Source organism: Diadema antillarum, unplaced genomic scaffold, assembly GCF_040938485.1.
Source record: "Diadema antillarum isolate AM-2024a unplaced genomic scaffold, OU_Dant_1.0 scf00000073, whole genome shotgun sequence".
NCBI lineage: Eukaryota > Metazoa > Echinodermata > Echinoidea > Diadematoida > Diadematidae > Diadema > Diadema antillarum.
The window spans coordinates 702,270-721,423 of record NW_027270962.1 but is presented as its reverse complement, the minus strand read 5'-3'; positions in this window follow the sequence as shown (position 1 = coordinate 721,423).

Below are 19,154 nucleotides of genomic sequence, written 5' to 3'. Positions count from 1 at the left end.
GCGAGCGTCTGAAGGCAGACCTGGGCGCTATACAAGTAGTCGTCTCCATTATTATAATCAATGTTAATACAATCAATATTATATTGAGGTAAGCATCAAAACAGCACACATTGGGCATCAGCCACGGACACATGGGACATTCCGAGAAATCAGTTTAGCGTCAGTACAAAGTGCAAGGTTTTTGCCAGTCAATAATGAAGTAGGTGGCATTGGCATTTCATGAGCTGTCATGGGTACAGCTGCTAATTAATTGTCGTTTTTTAGCTCTTTATTCGCCATGGTGGAAACCCCCTGTGTGCCACGTTATTCTGACACACTAAGGTAGTCATGCTTTGTAAAATAATTCTGGTTTTCCAATCTGTATAACTTCTACAAATTTCTGTTAAGCTGGACATAATAGTGAGCAAAGTTGAAGAGGAATGCCAAGCTTTGCTTTGATATAAAGTGTATGACAAATCCATTTCTATTTATAGTTTTGATGACAAGTTGCTACATTACTGTAAAGGCATGACTTTCGCACATAAAACCGTGAGAGAAACTTTAGACGCATATTTAGTCAGAAACACCGCTTGATAGTCAATCACCACGTAGAATGCAAGCTGTATGTAAAAGGAACAAAAGCGCGAGAAAAGCTTTCATTGTACCGCGGGATTAGGCGATTGTTTCGATCGGTTTAAGCGGATTAATGGGTTTGAGCAGAATAATTATATGCAAAGTTGGCACGCCGTCGACTGAGTGGGACGTGCGAACATGGCACATACAGAGCTAGTTGCTGAAGCGTACTGCGTTGTATGTTGTTGTTGCTGCTGTTGCTGTTGTGTCTTTACTCGATGAAGTTAAATTAGCTATTATAGTTTGCTTAGTGTCTTCTCAAGGCTTTTCATTTCGAATCTCACGATATCACGATCCAGGAGAGTTACTCGAGCATCACTTTTGTAGCACGCCTTTCACTGACTGCAATCAGTTTCTACACGCTCCTTGATGTATTATTGGAATTTGGACCTCGTCAGATATTTCCCGGTCAAACGTCCAAAGAATCACTATGATGAGTCTGACGTCGTACGAAGATATCCTCACCATCAAGTATGTGCTGGTGCTCTTTTTGCAAACTTGTTTCGCGACCGGAGTTGTGAAATGCGTTGGGATCTGCCTACCAGACATCACCGTTGCTCTTAAACTGACTGCCATGGATACGGGGATCATGTTCGGACTCTACAGTGCTGCATTTTGCTGTTCAGGTTGGAATTGAAAGTTTTAATAAACAAGAACATATATTGTGTACATCAAAGATGTGGTCTTGATAACAATACCATATTCATTACGGTTTTGATCATTAACTTAAATCAATCGAGACCATAGTAATTCATTATGTGCAATCTTTTATCTCATTTTGATATAGTGTTTGTTGTGGCATCCTTATCTATTCCAGCTTCTTAGTCTGTCCTATTTCACAAAACCATACGGTTCCTTTACATTATGAGCTATTACACTTTCGAATTAACTCCCTTTACAATTACCCTTGATTCTTTTTTAAGAGAGCTCTAGCCTTCCTCTGAAGACATTATTAATTGCATCTTTTTAGTTAATACAGAGTTAATTTTAATTGTCATGCACTTCATAATTGCGCAGTATTATCAATAATAATGTTAACAATACTAATGACGGATTTTAAAGCGCCATGACATGTCTAACACAAAGTGACACTCCTGGCGCAGAAAGGTGAGACCTCTTCTTACGTTTTCCATTTGGAAAGAAACTCCAGACGCCTTGAAAAACTACAAATCATGCAAAGTAAATGTCGATGATAATAATGACTATAATCATCATAAACTAGGGTTAAACATGACAATAGATGCATGAGAAGTATGTATGTGTGTTTGTATATTTGTGTGTTTTATATCTTTACATAATTATCTTCACGCGATACAGTATCTGGGAACTATTTACATCGATGTAACGTTAAAACGTCGCAAATCCCAGCACATGGTTAAACCGTTTTAAACTATGAAATAATTGAAAAATGAGAGATACGAAACAACTACAGATGTCGTTGGATTAGTAATCTGAGAACAGAGACGCTATCAATCCAGAAGAAAATACCAGGAGATTCGACAACGACGCAAGCACACGCATGTCACACAGAGGCCTACAGCACACAAATACATTAACACAGCGTAATGCCTGGCAGATGGCAGATACACAAGTGTACATCAGTATTATTATTAACATTCAATCGCTGAACACACTGGAATAGGCAACATGTAATATGCTATAAACACAATATTTCAAACGTTATAATTATGGAAGATGGTCGAATGCAATTTATATCAGTTTTTTTAACCATAACATGAAGAATACAAACTCAATTATACGCCACGTTTGAATCCAGTGCTGAACGGTTGATCGGGTTTACATAGAAAATGGAGGTGAATTTCGGCAACGCCTCTCTTGTCCAACGACCCACTGAGCTTTGTTATCATTTCGATTTTTTTTTTCAATCTCCTAGATAATCGGGTTTAGCACGTATGAGGTATCGGTCCCAATTTTGCATCTTTGACGCGTAGGATATTTTGCAAGAATACTCTTGCTATCATAAGGCGCGGTCAGACTGGTAAAAGATCGCAAAGTTTAAGTTCGCAAAGTCTTCCCGATCTTTTGTCGTGCGGTCAAACTGGCAAAACTTCGAGATCTTAAAGATCGCGATATTTTGCCAGTCTGACAACGCCTGAAGACATCTTTAGCTTTCCTGAAACACTTCTGACCTGGAGAGCTTGATGTATATTGATAGGTGTAATCTACCATTAAGTCTCTAACAAAAACACGGCCATTTAATCGCTCAAGTTGTTAATTTTGGACTTGCCTACGGTGTGTGTAATGTGAATGGAGCTTCTGGTTTATGAACCTCATGCTTTACATGGTTTGGTAAGTTCATTTTAAACAAACTCATCAAAAAAGAAGAGAGTCACCGTTGTCTTAACATTAATACAGTTATTGGACGAGTGCGATGTTGTTGGCAATTTTTTGAAATTGTTATATTGAGTGATACATTGGGTGGATAGCATATAGGGAAGGGTGATGAAAGTGACAGCATATGTGTTCCCTATAAGATGTCCGGTAAATATAAGTACTCTTCGGAAGAATTGTAAAATAAACAGGGGTGCCAGGGTTTTTTTTTTCACTCTGAGTTTTCTTTTTCTTTTGACCCTCCTCCTCTCTCTTTCTCACTTTCTCTTTCGACGCAAGAGGAATTTTGAAAGAGGGTTAAAGCCCCTGATATATAGAAAAATCATATCAAAATTTGTCGATGTTAACATGAATGAAATGACACAATAGGCAGGCGCGCGCGGTAAACCTCATCTTGAGTAAATCGCGTTTAAAGTTGTATTTTAGAAAGCATATTTTTGCGTCAATTGAGTAATCATTCGTTCAAAAGCACATTATTGGAATCTAAAGAGCCTATGCTGTTAATTGTTATATGTTTTAATGAGCAATCATACTCAATGTGTCACACTGGGATTCCAAATTAATGTGTTGTTTTGTGAAAACTTTAAAGTCGTCTTTCCGCTCCGGACAGCTACCATAAAAATGACACATTAATTTGGAATCCAAAGTCAAATCGTCTTATGATGATAATGCTAACTTTCCACCCCACATCCCCCTCCCGTTTGGCTAATGGAGGGGATGAATCACACCCATCTCCGGCTATCTCAGTTGGTCTTAATGTCAAACCTGCAAAATGGATCACAAAGTGGGTCGTATAATGTATCTAATGGTACATGAGGACTTGAAGGAGGTAGCATATGGACACTAAGCTGGGACTCTTAAAAAGGAGAATGGTACACACACAATGGTTATCATGTCTATCACACACACGCACGCACACTCACACACAAATTGTACACAATCATAAACCAGTTTTTAAAGTTTCAGATGTTTTCGCCTCAAGAATCGCCAACACATATTGTATCCAGCTTAGCTAAAATAATGAGGCTATCGATTCAAGTCACTTTCAGTGATTGAGAAACTTACTTTCTTGGTCGTCTAGCCTTACCAACGCGAGGTTTATCATTTCTAGGCTCTAGCATCCCCAGAAATCAGAACTCAAATCATTGATTTTCGACAAGATTGGATCACCTAATTTGTCAGTGTTGACAAATTCCAAATCTAGTTGTGTTTGAATCCAGAGCATTTTTGTGTAATGATGTATTATTTGATTATGATTGTATCTGTTTTTCATTGATATAGCTGATTCTGGGTGCATGCACTGGTCGGGGAGGAAGGTCTCGAGCCTCGGTGATTATAAGTTTACGCCTTACTCGAGCTGCCAGCAAAGACCGGTCTGTTCCCACCCAACACCCTCCGCAACCCAGCCGTGCCGACGCAAGCCAGTCTCACTCAAGGAGCGATGATGGCGCATCTTGTGACCTGACTTTGGGGACATACAACAAAGTATAACTCGTTCTTCATCTACAGTATGTGCAAAGCTTGATACTCTTTCGCAAGAGGTCGCTTCAATTAACGCCAAACTGTCAGAACTAGAAGACTCCGTAACCATGAACTCTGACAAGATAATCGAGATTGAGAGCAAGAAGCTTCCAGAAATGGAAAGCAAGATGGCAGCCGAAATTACCAAACTCCAAAATAAGCTCACGGCAATGGAGATTTACTGCCGTCGCGCAAACCTGCTCTTTTACGGAGTGAAGGAAACGCCAAACGAAAATGTTGAGCGCACTCTTCGCGACACGTTTTGCTACTTCGGGATAAGCGCAGACGATGCCGCCAATATTGCCCTCGTGAACGTTCACCGGCTCCCCCGGCGCGACAACGCCAACGCTGCTTCCGGCCAGACCAATGGAGCCCCATCTCGAGACCCTGTTCCGCGAGCCATAATTGCAAAGTTTGTCTATATCCGCGACAGGAACCGTGTTCTTGAATCGTTCGACCAGCGCCAGCGCCAAACAAGTCAGCCGCGAGCCAGCACCGGCCCCGTTCAGGAATCCAAACGGATCACGGTCCGCACGGATCTGCCCCCTGCCCTCAAAGCCAGGAGAAGCCTTCTCGCGAAAACAGCCTACGACCTCAGAAAGCAAAAAAAAAAAAAAAAAAACCGCTTCTACCAAGATATACCTAGCTGGCACAGAAGTACTCCTTAAATGGAAAGTGAAAGGCTCCGCGACTTGGAACCTGTACCGTGACTGAATCTGTAAGTCGCGAGTCTCGTGTTATCTTCAGCTCCTATGTGCACCTTTAAGTTAGACAATCTCTTGCGACTTGATTGGTAAGCAAGTACCCAAGTTGTTATCGTTTACATTAGTGTTTCTTCCTTGTTAACTTACCCAGCCATTGCTATGAATGCTGAATAACAATTCCAAATCTTCTGCCAACTACGTAAATTTAGTCTGACTTGTAACATCACTCCCAAATCTTTAAAAGGAAGTCTTGCCCAAATGGGTACCATGAGTGTTGACGACATGTCCTTTTTCCCTTCCTTTTTTGTCGTTTATATTAGAGAAACATTACACTTAACTATCATACTAAGTGTATAAGGCCGAAGCCACGGCTCAGACAGTCATTCGGTTGAAATGAATTTTGAAGTATAAACTTACACTGTAGTTGTATTTTAACAGTGCGCTCATTATACGCTCATGTGATTGAATAGCAATGATTTCATATACTGTTCAACAACAAATTTGCTTTTTATACTGACAGGAAGAAAGTGTCTTCCTCATTTTTCCCACATCTTTTGTAATATTCAGCAATTGCAAAAAAAAAAAAATGCAAAACGTCATATGCCTTCTTTTGTAGTCATTGACTACTATATCCGACATGAAAAAAGAAATGCAAAACGTCATACGCTTTCTTTTGTAGTCACTGACTACTATATCTGACATGAAATAGTTCAGTTCGTGTACTTCGTTAAGAATTAATTAAACATAACCTCTGTCTTTTTTATTTCACAACTTCATGAAAATGATAATATCATTTCATATGTAATGAGAAAAGACGTAGATTGCAATGACGTTCATATTTTGACTGCAAAGGTTTTTTTTTTTTTTTTTTTTTTTCAAGGGTGGGGGAGGGAAGGGGTGGCTTCGGGTAATATCTGGAGAAAACGGTTTATAGAAGACATGTATGTAAGCAATTTCTTTCTGATTATGTGTTTTTCTGTGTGCTTCGAGTACGCACACAACACAGCGTTTGATCTTCGTTTCTACTTTGATGTTGTTTTGTGCTCAGTAGTGCTTGCTTTTTGCCTTGACATACATTCCTTGTACGCTACACCAAAATCGATCTCACCTGTGCGAACCAACAAATTGATTTTTCACAATTGTGCCAAGTGCATACTTATGAACGTACGTATAGCCACATGTATGTTAAGATCTAAACAGAGAACTGGTTTGTCATTTTCATTATGTAAAGTACCAGTACTTAGTATACCTGTCTATATTGCTATTTTCACGCCCACTGTGCTGTCTCTCTTAGCGAAATTCACAAAAATTTACATAACAGTGTTAATGAACTTCCTATTGCGTATGCAAAAATGTGTTATGCCGGTGCTCTCCACAGCTACCAACTTGTCAGCTTTCAGTAATCTGCCATCCTTGTGTATGCAAAAACGTGTTATTCCGGTGTCTTTGACCGCTCAAACCAACTTACTACCTGTTCTCTGCTATTTGTTATTGTATATGCAAAGATGTATTACCACGGTGCTTCCGACTCCTCTCAGAAATTTGTTATTAATGTTTATGCAAAAATGTGTCACCCTGGTGTATCTGATTCCTCTATGTAAGTTGCCACCTACCCTGAGCAAACTGTTATCCTTGTGTTTACACAAATGTGTTTCTACGGTGTTTTCGACCACCCCCAATAATTTATTGTCTGTTTGCCTTTGCAATTACCTCTCTGAACTGTTCAGTGCAATTGTGCCCTCCTGTAGACTAGTAACAACCACATTCCCTACGCATTATGCTCACGCAGATACCGTTGAATTTCTGACATGCCTTGTTTTGCGTACGGAAACTGAAGATTCCTTAACCGCCTATTATCAGGGTAAATGTTCTTTCACCTATTTTCCTTTAAAACCCAACAGCAGATGTATTTTTGAGCACCTATTTTCTGTTAACAGCCTATCTTTATATTCACCTATTCTGTATCATGTACAATGATGAATCCAAATACCACTGCTAACTCGAACGCCGCTGCTGTTAGCATGCTTTATCCTCAGTCACCTGCTGATATGACACCAGTAATCTCAGTAAACAGCGAAGAGGGCGAAGATTCAGACATCGTCACTTTCTTAAATATGCAGACTTCTGAATTGAGACTAGATTTCGACTGTAACGATGCCGCAGTCCAAAATGTATTCACTCACTATCACACAGAGGATGAACTTCTTTCACTCACTCATAATGACGTAACTCAACTTTTTATTTCACATTTTAATATCAGAAGGTTAAATAAAAACTTTGATCAATTTCTTTCTCTTGTGAGCACGTTGAAAACCGAATATAATATCATCGGGCTCAGAGAAACTTGGTTAAAGGAGACATCACCCTCTTCGCTGCTTACAATAGACGGCTTTAGACTCATAACAAATAATAGACCATGGAAGAAAGGAGGAGGAGTCGGATTTTATGTGTCACAGAAATTAGATTGTGGTTGTTGTTTTTTTTTGGAAAAATATAGCGTGATGTCAGACGTTTTTGAGAGTGTATTTATTGAGGTCAAAACCTTAAATAAAGGTAATATTATAATTGGGGAAATTTATCGACCACCCAGCTCATACCCTGCTGAATTTTTAGAGTTATTTTGCGGCCTTATTTCAAGCAGTTATTTTGATAGTAACACATGTTTTGTCATGGGTGACTTTAACCTCAATCTTCTTAATTACAACGATAATCTTATGTGCGCAGATTTTCTGAACCTTATGTTGTCGAAATTATTTATTCCCCTTACAAGAAAACCGACTCGAATAACCGATGATGTATCTACTCTTATTGATAACATTTTTGTAAATGATTTATTTTCTGACATCACATCTGGCATAATAGTTTCTGACGTCACTGATCATTTTCCAATCTATGCCCTTGTGTCAAATGTTATAACTGCTAATGTTTCTCACACCCACAATCCGGGCATTCGTGTAATGTCTGAATCTAACCTTAATAAACTTAGGGAGGAATTAAGTTCAGAAGATTGGTCCACTGTATACTCTCAAAGCGATACTGATTTAGCATTTGAAAATTTTATGAATATTTTGACCACTAACTATGAATCTAGTGTTCCTCTTCAAAGGCCTCACCATTCAAATTACAAAAAAGTACCTCGACAACCATGGGTAACAAAATCTCTACTCAGGTCCATTAACCGCAAGAATAGTCTTTTTCATAAATATCGCAAAGATCCATGCCCTCGAAATAAATCAAGATATACTCGATATCGGAATATATTGACATCCATAATACGTGTTGCTAAGCGGAATTATTTTTCGCGACAGTTTGTTAAATATAAACATGATGTGAAGAGTACGTGGAAGGTGATTAACGAGACACTCAAATACAAAACCAATACTGATCTTCCCAAATATATTTCGGCGGACGGCCGGCAGATTAACGATCCGGTTAGCATGGCGGAATCTTTTAATAATTATTTCGCAAGTCTTGGTCCACATCTTGCCAGTAAAATCCCGAAATCCCCAACTGAATATCATAGATACTTAGGTAATAGGAATCCTCAATCAATATTTTTTGAAGCTATTGTTGAAGAAGAAATTGTTGATATCGTCAAGAATCTAAACGATAAAAAAAGTTCAGGATATGATGGAATTACAAATTTTCTTTAAAAAAATGTTTTGAAACAAATCATTTCTCCTTTAACATACATTTTTAATCAATCTCTAGTTAATGGTAAAGTCCCCAATAAAATGAAAGTTGCAAAAGTTGTCCCTATCTTTAAGAAGGGACAGAAAGATTTGGTGAATAATTACCGACCAATATCTCTATTGACTTCGATCTCTAAAATCCTTGAAAGGTTAGTTTACACGCGATTATTGACATTTCTCACAAATCATAATATTTTATTAGATTCTCAGTTTGGTTTCAGAAAACATTATAATACAACCCATGCTTTACTCACGTTTATAGACAAGGTAGCTCATGCTATAGATAATTTTGAGCATACAATTGGAGTTTTTCTTGATTTCTCTAAAGCTTTTGATACGATAGATCACGAAATTTTATTTTCTAAACTGTATCATTATGGAATTCGCGGGCCACCTCTCGAATGGTTTAAGAGTTACTTAACTGATAGAAAGCAATTTGTTAACATTAACGGCTATGATTCGCAGTTAAAAGTTATCTCATGTGGAGCAGTGCCGTATATTGATATACGGCACTGATGTGGAGTCCCACAGGGCTCCCTCTTGGGCCCACTTTTATTTATTTATACATAAATGACCTTCAAAAATCATCGCCAATTTTATCATTTATTTGTTTTGCTGATGACACAAGTTTGTTTTGTTCTCATCGAGACCCTAATACATTAATTGATATGATGAATATTGAGCTTAGGTCTGTGCAATCCTGGATTTACGCCAACAAATTATCCCTGAATATAGAAAAAACTTATTATATGGTATTCAGTAATTCTTTTAATGTTGTCCCACATGAGATCAAAATAAATTATATATGTTTAACGCAGGTCAATTACGCAAAGTTTTTAGGGCTTTGGATTGACCGAGAATTATCCTGGAAAACTCATATTAATTTTGTAAGTAAAATTTTGTCCAGAAATATTGGAATTTCAAACAAGCTTAAACATTTGTTCCCTGTTTATATTTTGCAGAGTATATATTCTTCTTTAATATCTTCTCACTTTAATTATGGAATTTTGGCGTGGGGGAACGCAATCAATTTACTATTAGATTCCCTTCTTCGCATTCAAAAGCGAGCAATAAGAATTATAAACCACGCCGGATATTTTGCTCATACCAACTGTTTTTTTTTTTCATCAAAACAGAATTCTGAAAATTCCAGACCTATTTTATTATAATCTTAGAATTTTCATGTATAAACTAACAACTAATGAATTACCATCCGTTTTTATTCACATGTTCAAAAGAAGTCGCTCTATTCATTGCTACCCCACTCGTCAGAGTGACGCCTATCACCTTCCCCGTACTCGCACTATTATTGCAAAGAAAACAATTATGTTTACTGGATCCAGATACTGGAATGACCTCCCTCAAGATATTACTTCTTCCTTATCCTTATTCACCTTCAAACGCAAACTAAAACGGCTATTACTTAGTGGATACACACTACCCGGCTGTTAGCAACATTCTTTTTTTAATACCCCCAGTCTTTTGTCTTTGTCTGCAGTTCCAAGTTATTTGACGATACCGTTATAGCATTTGTGTGTGTGTGTGTGTGTGTGTGTGTAAACACGGCGAAATATGTACAGTCTCGTTTAAGCGATACTAAAGTATTCATGTGGTTCGATAGTTCGTTTTTAATACTGATTTTGCACTGGTACAATTTAAGTTGGTCGAGATAAACATGTCCGTTCTCCGTATAATTTCACGCCTATAAATTCGGGAACCTACAGTTTTTACAAGCGTCATTGCTTTTATGTAGGCCCCATCATATTTCTGACATTTATTTGTGATATCCTCAGATGAAAATGACCATTTATATTTGTGTGTAATGTTAGTTTGTCTTTTTTTCTTCAAACATAAAATATGGTTGTATATGTTTTGTACTTTTGTTTTATTGTCAATCATTTTGTGATCCCATCACTGAGAAAATATGAAATATGAAATAAACTTGAAACCTTGAATAATAATAATAAGAAATTTAAAGCAGATGCTTGTGGGGGTAGGTCCAGAGAAAAGAAGCCAAACACCATCACACACACACATAGACACACAATGCACGCTGGCAAGTTCACTTGGACAATCATGCGTGAACACACACACACACACAATAATTTGTGTTTAGGCCAACTGAATATTTTTAGGCGATTGCGCCTGCACCTTCCTGCGTTTTGCATAATCATCATACTATCTTTAGTGTGTGTGTGTGTGTGTGTGTGTGTGTGTTTGGCTTCTTTGCTCTGGACCTACCCCCATAAGCATCTGCTTTTCTGGGGATGCTCCCCGCACACCACCATAATTATTGAATATGAATGTCACGTACTCTGTAGACGTACTGTATCATGAAATATTATTCAAAGTCTATATCATACTATGAATTTTCAAATATTTACTGTGCACTTATTTCTAGATGTATGTTTGATTTGATTTGATTTGATTTGATTTATTCACAAAATGCATATACATACATTATTCACAAATATGCACATAGTTTGTACATGAAACATATTGCACATTTTGTCTGGATAGTCATAAGCTATGAAAAGCTTGACTGGGACGTCCAGTATGGATAACGTACACATATTATGTACATTATGTTACACGTATAAATCGTGTGGAAACGTAATAGATGAAGTGAAATGAAATGATATCAGTGTTTCGTACATACATGAGAAACTACAAAATTCCACAATATTCTAGTTTAGGATCTGATTTTGGTGATGCCAATCTTATAGACCGGGTTTAATTGATTCCACTCCATTTATGAACGTCATCTTGATCATGGTGTCGAATTTATGAATTGAGGAATTACGGTGATCACTTAAACAGTTCTGAATCGATCCCCACAATTCAGGTCCAGTCGTCGCTTATCTGTACCACTACAACATCGGTCGAAAGGTTCTTGTGGTTTCCGGAGCAGTTTTCTCGTCGACTGGCATTATTTTCTCTTCTCTGTCAACAAGTAGCTCCTTTTTCATTGCCTCTGTAACTTTGTCAGGTAAGAAATGGCAGATAATTTTATAGAAGTTAACATTATGGAGCAAGATGTGTAGTTGCTCCATCCAACATTCATCTCTAAAGCTAGAGATTGTAATGAAATTTGTTAGTTTAGACGATTGTTGTAGTCAATATGTTCCGTCGGTCATTGTGGTATGGTTTTAAAAAAAAAAATTGCATATCAACATTTCATACTGAATTCATGCAGACAATCATTTGTTGGGACCTGCACTGAGAAGACCCCCGCTCCTTTACGTTCTTCCATGTTTCATTTAACATTAGGGAGCTTTAATAGATTTTGACGCGCGGACGTTTGAGCCGACGCTTGCGCTGGACGTTCTCCTCTCCTTGCGTCGTGTGGAAAAGTAGCTTTAGATTACGCTGGGACGCAACGTACAAAAATAAAATCGCGACCCCATTATGATCAGTGCATGAACAAGCTCTCTACGTCGCAAACTGTGCGGACGTGAAAATAGCCCAGTACGAGTAGTGAAAAACTCAGGCGACGCAAGCTAAAAATAGATTGACTTTACGCGCGCTACTGCGCACGCTCAGAACATGTTTTTTTTTCCTTTGAACGCCCGCGCGTCTAAAATCTAAAGCTCCCTAATATCATAATGGTAAGCATTGCATGTTTGTACATACACTCGCTCTCTGTCTTCTGTTTGTTCTGTACAAAATGTTTTGATTTATAAATGAAACAGAATAAAGTTTAGGGTCAAGTCCAAGAAATAATACCCGCTACCTATCAAAGGAGTATGATGTACTAAATGTTTCAAAAAAAAATTCCCACTTTTGATCAAGAATAGTTCAAAAACTATTCATCCGATTAAAACTGTCATTGATATAAATAATAGCTGAATAGTGTACAATTTGCTCGAAGGTAATTTGAATGTGAAAGCATACATCAGTTTCATTAAATCTAAGATTGACTTTGAAGTAAGGTTTCAGATTTTGGTCAAATTTTTAATCCCCTATACAAAAATTGAACCTTGCACAGTAACCAATGTGTATAAGAGTGTGTGCTGACAATGGCCCTGAACAATGGACATGCCTGAACCACCTGTTGACTAGGCGTCAGTCTCGAGCTCCCAGGCACATGAATGCTTAATCAACAATTCATGTGGGTTGCCCTGGGCACTGCTAGTCTGGATTCATGCACGGTAAAGGGTAAAACGCATGCACATGGAAAAAAGGAAGCACATGTTTCCATGTGCTTGCAAACAGCATATTCCATTCCAGCTTGCAATCATTTTCAATTTTTGCTTCACATATCACTAAATTTGGGATATAAATAATCAGTTCCTCGTTTTAATACAACTGTCTACTAATCAAATAATCTGACAAATGTTTCGTTTTTTGATAAAGAGAAATCATTTTTGGTGAAGAGTTCAGCAGCATTTATCATTGGGGCGATATGTTTCCCAGTAGATTTATTTAAGGCTCCATTTACACAAGTGTATACTCTAATTGATTTCCTTTGTTTCCTGTCACCATGTTTACGATAGAACAGAAGGTATTCATTGTAAGTAGGGAGAGCACTGTCGAGACCCAACGACAGTATCGGCAGGCGGTTGACTTTACACAGATACTGCCAGGGCTGAATAAAGACTAGTTGTGATAATGGAACTTCTCATTAATAAATAATGAAGCACTCAAACCCAAACCATCGTTTAGGACCATTGTCAGGGTGTTAACCACACACTCCCATACACACCCATTGATCCCTGTGCAAAGTGAAAATTTTTATAGAGGGTTGAAAATAGAGCAAAATCTGGACACTAACTGTGAAATTAATCATGGATTTCATGAAACTGATTTATGCTTTCATAGTCAAACCACCTCCAACCAAATTGTACACTATTCAGCTGTTATATAATTATGGTGTGAGAGGGATTACTCTGTCGTGGTTCAGAAGTTATCTAAGTCATCGAAAACAACATGTTGCATTTAAATCCACTCACTCAACATATTCCAACGTGTCATGCGGTGTCCCTCAGTTATCTATCCTTGGGCCCCTACTCTTTTTCATTTATATTAATATTATCAACTCCTCTCCTCGTTTCAATGTCATCTTATTTGCAGACGACACCAATGTTAACACTGGTTGATATATTAAATACGGAATCAAGTAACATCTCGAAATGGTTTAGAAGTAATAAGCTTTCATTAAATATTGAAAAAAGACATGTTGTATACACTTTCATACGTTGCAATCCCAACCCACCCTTCCTCAAAGTATTTTTATTGATGATATAAACATTGCTGAGAAACATTCAACCAAGTTCCTAGGAGTAACCCTACATAGCAATCTAACTTGAAATACTCATGTTCAGAATATTACAACAGCAATATCTAAAGCAACTGGTGTTTTAAGAAAAATAAAATATTCAATTAATGATCAAACTTTAATTATGTTATACAACACTTTATTTTTACCATATGTAATGTACTGTAATATTGTATGGGGCAACAGTAGCAAAACAAAATTGAACACAATTTTTCTTCTCCAGAAAAAGGCTCTTCGTATATGCACACATTCAAATTTTTTGGCCCACACTGATCCCATATTCTATCGTCTAAAAACTTTGAAGGCCAATGATATACATCTACACCTAACTGCCATATTTATGTATAAACACACTCGAAATGTATTACCATTTTTTTTCTAAATACCCTAGTAACCAATGACCATATTCACTCATACCCTACCCGTCGTTCCCATGATTTTCATTTAAGTAATCCGAAGCTTTACTTGCTCAAAAGTTGATCAGACATCAAGGTCCGGATACATGGAACACTCTTCCTGAGGAGTTGAAACAGTGTGCCTCCTTGTTTTCATTTAAAGCAAACTTAACGAAGTACATTTTATTACAGTATACTTCAAATACGAATTAAAAACAAATAAGTTATACAACTAATGTTGGTCTCCCGATAGCAACAGCGCATATCGTCCCCTCTTTCAGTAAACCAATTTCATTATTCTAAATTCCAGCCTATCTGCCATTGTGCACCCTCAAGCACCTGCATATACATTCACCACCACCACCATCACATACCAGAGTTTATTTTCCCCTGCTACCTTCGCGACAGAATTTATTGTTACCAATTTAGTACGTCCTTATCTTTTCCTCGGGCCGGCCATCTTTTCAAGCAATGCTTATAATGGCGGCCCTCTGCATAATCGTTTCTTAACTATAAATTTTATTCTTATCACTGCTGCATAGACATGCATGCTGTATATCAAATTTCTTTCATATCGTTGTTTATGCAAGTCAAAAGACTGTGTTAAATTTATTTCATATATTTCCTACATGTTCATGATTATGTAGTTATATGTATCGTGGTTTATGCAAGTCAAACGACTCTGCGTTGAATTTACTTTGTGTATTTCAAGCATCCTCATGATTATGTAACTTATATACATTGATTTGCAGAAAATAAAGTATCTATCAAACAATTACTCACTCAATGACTGTGTTATCTGATATATAGTTTATGAATTATTAAGAATCAAAAGTGGAGAATGTTTTTTGAAACACCTAATACATACACACATACACATATTGAATATATCTTTATATATATATATATATATATATATGTATATATGTATATATATATATACTACTACTAATTATAATAATGATAATAATAAAGGACAATTATATCGCGCAGCTACTATAATAATATATTCTACTGCGCATTACAAAATGGCATGCATACTGGTAATTCAAACAGAAAAATATATTACTTCAAGAGATGACTTATTAACCTGGCCTTAAACTCATTAATTGTATCCGCTTGTCTTACAAACAAAGGGAGATTATTCCAAAATTTTGGTGCAGCGTACAAAAATGCCTTGTCACCAAGAGTAACTTTTGATTTCCCCGATGGATATTTCAATAATGTTTGATCCCGTGAACTTCGAAGATGATAAAATGTTTGAAATGATGTTTTTAACTCTACAAGTTCCTGTATGTACACTGGTGCTGTACCATGAATAGGTCTATATACAATTAGCAGAGTTTTAAATATGATTCTCTGCTTTACAGGCAGCCAACGTAATGCACGTAGTAATGGACGACAATGAAAAAAATGAGAAGAATTACAAACTAATCTAGCACATGCATCTTGCCTTTGTAGTTTAATTAATTGGTTATCAGGTAAGCCATAAAATAAACTGTTACAATAATCCATCTGCTTGTGGCAAACTCATGGATGATTTTTTCAGTACTTTCCCGTGTCAAATGCTTCCGAATATGTGCAATATTAAACAAAAAATAAAATGAATTTCTACATACTGCAGAGATATGTCTGTCAAAAGCTAGGCGTAAATCAAACCACACTCCGTGCAGAATCAACAGGATGAATATTAACATCAATCACTTTCAGGCTTTCAGTGCGTGGTTTTAAAACTTGCTGTTGAGTGCCACATATTACAAATTCAGTTTTCTTATCATTAAGTAGAAGATTGTTGGATAATAACCATTTGTGAAGATGCACAATACATCGCTCTATAATAGACACAGAATAATTCTCATCTGCTGCAGTAGGTGAAAAAGATATGTACAGCTGTATCATCCGCATAGGTATGACACATTACTTCTGGGAAATTGTGTTGAATTTCATGGAACAACGTGCTAGCATACAAAGTAAAGAGAAGAGGACCCAGGCAGGAGCCTTGGGGCACACCCCAGGGTACATCAAACTCCTTGGACATACTGAGATCGACCTGAACCCTCTGTCTCCTATCATTCAAATAGGACTCAAACCATGACAATGCCCTGTTAGTTATTCCAAAATGTGTTTGGAGAACTTCACAAGAATGTCGTGTCTAATTAAATTAAAAGCTGCACTCATGTCCAGTAGAACCAAAAATACCACCTGTTGCTAATTCATTGCTAACAGCAAATCATATTTCAACTTTAATAGGGCTGTTTCTGTGCTGATGTGGTTTTACTGATGGTTTTTGTGTTCTCAAATGACACATGACTGACATATGATCGGAAACCAGTGAATCAGCCCAAGGCTTTCCAACAACTATGTCATCTGAACTTCTACAGATGATAAGATCTAAAGTATGACAATGAGTATGAGTACTGACATCTACATGCTGTACACAGCTAACAGACTCAAGCAATTCTCGGAGAGCTATCGCATCCAAATTATCATCCACATCAACATGAGCAATGAAATCACCTGTTACTATAAGAAAGATTTTACAAAAGAGGTGTGGTTGCAGAAACTCGCTGAACTCATGCAAACTCACTGAACTCCAAATGAAATTCGGTGTTGTTCAGAATAAGGTGGTCTGTACAAATTGATAATTCTAAACTGAAATGAGTTGATAGTGATTTTATGCACACTGAATTCAAATGATTGTTTTTCACCGTCATCTACTTTCTTAACGTGCAAACAATCTCCATACATCAATGCTGTACCACCTCCCCGACGGTCTGTTCTAGGCCTGTGACTGAATGTGTAACCGGTAGGAACAACATCACCAATAACAGCCGAATCTTTGTCGGTGAGCCAAGTTTCTGTGAAAGCATACAAATCTGCCTTACTATCACATACATAATCAAACACTGCGATTGACTTATTGCGCATGGAACGCACATTGAGAGAGCATAGCTTGAAATAAGTTGCAAAAGAAGACTGGGGAATAATCTTAGTCAGATTACTGAACTGCCTCTTTCTTTCATGATGCTCGACACAACGCCTTGATGAAGTAATAACAGAGATTGGAGTATCTATGGGAGGATTACATTTAAGTTGAGCAGCAGAATGTGTGATGTTAGCGCTACTGCTGAAAGAACATACACTAGGACCAGGAGCTGTACCTCATTGGTGGCGCCAACTTCTCGTTTTTAACCCGCCTCGCTTGCTTCGCCTTGTGGGTTTTATGCAATTCAATCCAGTGTCTTGATTGTAGCATACACATGTTTAGGCAGGAGATAATTACTTCCATGCTGCAGCTCCAATAAATCTTGCGAAGTATATTGTGATTGACATAATGATTTGCATGTTGATTCCCTGTTGAATTCATGCTCATCAGGACCTGGGTTAGGGTGTACATCACCATCCCTCAGCAGCTGACATTGGAAGAACGCTGACCCATTTGCATAGTAGGCAATTCTTCTTTGAAGAAACTGTTTCCTTGTGAATGGCTACTGCACAATGTGATGCAAGGATGGGAAATTAGCACATTCCCCTTCCACATTCAGCAAGGCTAAAATGCCAAGGGTAGCAACCAAAACAGGATGAAAGGACTCATTGTCAGAAGACCAGACTGATGCTTTTATTCCACAGGTGCTGGTGTTGTAGGTCCAAACACTGCATGGCCAGGTACGGGAGGAGCTGTTGCTGCTGCAGCTAAACATGGCTCCAGCACAAACTCAAAGAAACTGACGTGGTTCACAAATAAAGTTTCTTCAGAATTCTCTTCGGTTTAATGCAAATATGTCCTCTAATAAGTCCTGCAGAATCTCTGAGCTTAGTTCTTCAGGATGGTACAACTTTGAAACAAAAGCCAGGTCAATAAATCACTCAAGACCAATACTGAATGGAGAGCACAGAGGAGAGCTGCATCATGCGCTCGATCCATGATTTCTTTACATCAATAGGACGGTATTTGTATCTATTTCCATACATCGCGATGGTAACTTTAAAGGTTTTGTTGACGTTCAAATTGCTGACATTTATAGCACAAAATAGGTAAAATCTATGACTGTTATTGATTATTTGCCTTGATTTTTGCGATGCCCTGCAAAATAACCTTGCGTTCATTTTTCGTAATACTTCACTGAGGGCGCTCATTTCCTGGAAAAGGCGTATATCAATGGGTCTTGCATGACGAAGGTGTGAAAGCAAGATGAACTGCTCTTACAAAAAAATTGTCCTTCAACCCTTCTCTTAGGACTTGGAAATGGCATCATTTCGACGGTTGTTACCATTGGACTTAGCAACGTACAACCAAGTCGCTTCAACACGAACTTTGGTATTGGAAAATCTGGCTATGCCGTCGGCATGGCGGTGCTTCCTCTACTGGCTGATTTCCTGCGGAAAGTCTACGGATGGAGGGGTACACTAGGCATCGTAGGTGCTCTTATCGGGAACATCCTGCCGTTGGTCCTTTCACTTGACGTTGACCATAAGCCTGAAGAGGAGAAAGGCGATGGATACAACCGTTGCCCTTCGCAGGATCAAGGGGCCGAGACTGCCTGGGAACGTACGTCCTCCGGCGAGTCAGCAAAGTCAAACAACTCATCCAGCTCTAAGA